Source organism: Asparagus officinalis, chromosome 9 (assembly GCF_001876935.1).
Source record: "Asparagus officinalis chromosome 9, Aspof.V1, whole genome shotgun sequence".
In the NCBI taxonomy this organism is placed as follows: domain Eukaryota; kingdom Viridiplantae; phylum Streptophyta; class Magnoliopsida; order Asparagales; family Asparagaceae; genus Asparagus; species Asparagus officinalis.
This window is the reverse complement of record NC_033802.1, coordinates 44683102-44686408: the sequence shown is the minus strand read 5'-3', so window position 1 is coordinate 44686408 and position 3307 is coordinate 44683102. Positions and strand designations below refer to the sequence as shown.

Here is a 3307-nt window from a genome sequence, read left to right as displayed (position 1 = left end):
GCAACTTGCAGCTCCTCGGTCGACTAAAGACCTCATCAGTCGACTGATGAGTAATCAGTCGACTAATAGTTCATCAGTCGTTAAAACAGATAGTTTTGACAATTCTGGGTGTTTTCATCAGTCGACTGATAAAGATCATCAGTTGACTGATAACAGGTTTTGAGCCTGTTATGAATAGTAAAATTGAATTTTAAATATATTTTAAAAATAGCAAATAAATTTTAAAAAATGTAAAACTTTAGAAAAATTTATAAACATAAATATGAACGTGTTAGAAAATAAATTTTTTATTTTGCGCTTACCATTTGTGAAATCTCAGAAATATTCAAAAAACACTAAAATACATGTGTATTTAAACATGTTAATCAGAAATATTCAAAAAACACTAAAATACATGTGTATTTAAACATGTTAATTTTGACATTTTGCTCAAATCAAGTTTTGAAAATGTGTATTTAAACATGTTAATTTTGACATTTTGCTCAAATCAAGTTTTGAAAACTTGTATAATGTTTTTGTGGACTTAATGAAAGATGTTTATAATGTTTGTTTAGTGCAAAGCATATTAAAATATATTTTGCATAAAAACACCTATGATTTGAGAAATTTCACAAATAAATGTGTTTGTAAATTTGAGCTTATATATTTTGCATAAAAACACCTATGATTTGAGAAATTTCACAAATAAATGTGTTTGTAAATTTGAGCTTGAAGAATTTGCACACATTACATATAAATTTGAGAAATTTCACAAATAAATGTGTTTGTAAATTTGAGCTTGAAGAATTTGCACACATTACATATAAATCTATACTAAATATACCAATAGTGAATCATATGAAGCTTGAACTTGATTGGTTGACTTGGTTTGCATAGGCTTCAATATCAATGTAGCTTATTTTCCTGTGTATATTAAACAACACAAAACCAAAATACTAAAACCAATATTAGTTGTAAATTATTTGTTAAATTATCATCAAAACAATAAGGCCAACAGAAAGGTTTTGTTGTTATTTTTCATTTGCCCTTTTTTGGTTCAAAATCATTGAAAAAAGATAAAGAATTTTTTTTTGAGGTATGTCACATGATAATTTTTGAATGGCTTGAGCATGGGTTGCAAATGGATCTGGTATAAATTAGATGTGGAACTTGCTATATCCCTACATACTTGCCAATCATAAATACATATAAGAATATAGATACGTCTCAATAATAAAAAATCATATCCATATCCATTACAAAATGGAATATATGTATATATACACATGCACACAGAGAGGATAGTCCATCAATATATTTGATGGATCTAGGAAAACTAAGATTACATTTGAAGGATCATCAAAGTTAACCTTAAATTTATGAATCTAATGGTCAAACCAATTTAAAATGAGTGATTGACACATATCAGATATTTCAACTTTAGATTCAAATATTTTAGATATAAATTCAGATATTTCATCATATATCCATATATCAGTATCTGATGAGATATATTCATGATTTAGACATAATTACAAATATAAATATTTTTCTTACTCATGTTTGAAAGTCTTGGAGAATATTTAGATTTGATAGTTTCTCAGAGACACAAGATCATTTCGGTATTATTTTTTATGTTGTTTCTGATATTTTTTAACAAGCAGTGAATAACAAATTTTGTATAAAATTTATATTTTATGTTTATTAAAACTGCTGCTCCTTTTAAAAGGGGTGCTTTTATAAGTAACTTGAGGATACATTTAAAAGCAGCTTCTGCCTTTCATAGTTTCATATACCCTTTAGCTTTTGTATTATTACCTTTCTATCTTAAAATTATCTTATGTATTTTGATATCTAAGGTTATGTCTATTTTTGCCATTTAACTTAATTATAATGGTTTTAAGCGCTTTTTACCTACACCTTACTAATTTTAGAAGCAACTTATGATATAAACTACCAAATAACTATTTTCAGTTGCTTATATGAGTTTCTTCTATAAGTTTCTTATATATTCAACTTATTATGAGCTCGAGCAATATCAAATTGGCACATAAGCTATAAAGAGTATTTCCCTGCTAAGAAAGAGGTTGTAATTAGTGAATACCAATAAACATCTCTCAAATATTTGGAATGTGAAGGGCTTATATATAAGAATAATAATGGGCGGATTATTCACTCCTGTGCTTCCCTATTTCATTGCCCCCACCGTAATTCGGTCAAATCTGACTGCGGTAAATCAATAAGATTTACAATTGGAGGCCTTATTTAGGCGGGCGACGAGGAAGCGGTAGCAGCATCAGGTCTTCGTCTATTTTTCTCTCTCTCGTTTTTTTTCATTTATTACTCCTACATCTTGAAGAAGATAAGAAGAAGCTTCTGAATCGATCAGCGAAGATGAGTTTCGATTTCTTTTCTTTTCTATGAGCATCGGTTTTTAGATAATTTTGCAGGCTTGCTGATATCTAGGGCTTGTTCCCCCCTCTTTTTTTTTTTTGTGTGTGTGTGTCCTCTCGCTTTTTCTTTGCTGATCGAATCTTTATTTGATACTAATTTTGTAAATTAAATAGGAATCTGATTGGTTGGTGATGATGATGGACGACGACGACGACGATGACGATGGAGTTGACAACGAGAGAGAGCACGCTGGTCGGCGCTCATGGAAGATGGGGTCCACGGCTGCTTACTTGCGTGCTCCCCCTCGTTGTCACCCCTTCTCTCTTAGTGATCTCATCGCCGCGAAATAGCTTCAAGCTTTCTTTTTTTTTGGTAGGGTTTCATATTTTGCTCTTAAATTAAATGTTCTTAACTGAAAAGATGCATGCCTCAATTTGTTTCCTTGAAAGAAAAAACAGCTAAAATGTTGTGTAGCTAAGCGAAGATGCTGTGATTGTGTACAGTAGATATGGGCTTATCAATTACTATTAGTATTTCGTTAAAATTTTATTTTTTAATTAATTTTTTGGGAGCTTCAGATTCTAACTGATAGGATTGGTACTATGCGATCTTGTAAAATTTATGTTTGGTGTTATTATCAGTTTGTTATTTGGTATATTAACTCTGATTTTTTTTTTTCCTTTCAATTTTCTATAAAGTGTATGTTGAAAATCAGTTTGGGCTTTTATATTACATGATGTTTTCATTTTCCGTTATTACATGTCAATTTGTGGTTTTGGCTCGTTATATGTTTAGTATTCTTCAAAGATGAGCTTTTAAACTTCAAAGAGCGTAATAATAACTACGGACTGCGTAGTAAATAGAGATATGGATGAAGAAGCATGAATGCGCGCTTACCTTTTTGGCAATTGTAGTTTCAGTATGGAATAACCAT

General features: G+C 30.1%; 1 long non-coding RNA gene across 1 annotated transcript; it reads left to right on the top strand.

Annotated features, from left to right (window-relative positions):
- On the top strand, nt 2087–3034 carry LOC109824823. Its single transcript, XR_002242791.1, has 2 exons — nt 2087–2279; nt 2547–3034. It is a non-coding gene; the product is annotated as an uncharacterized LOC109824823 (long non-coding RNA).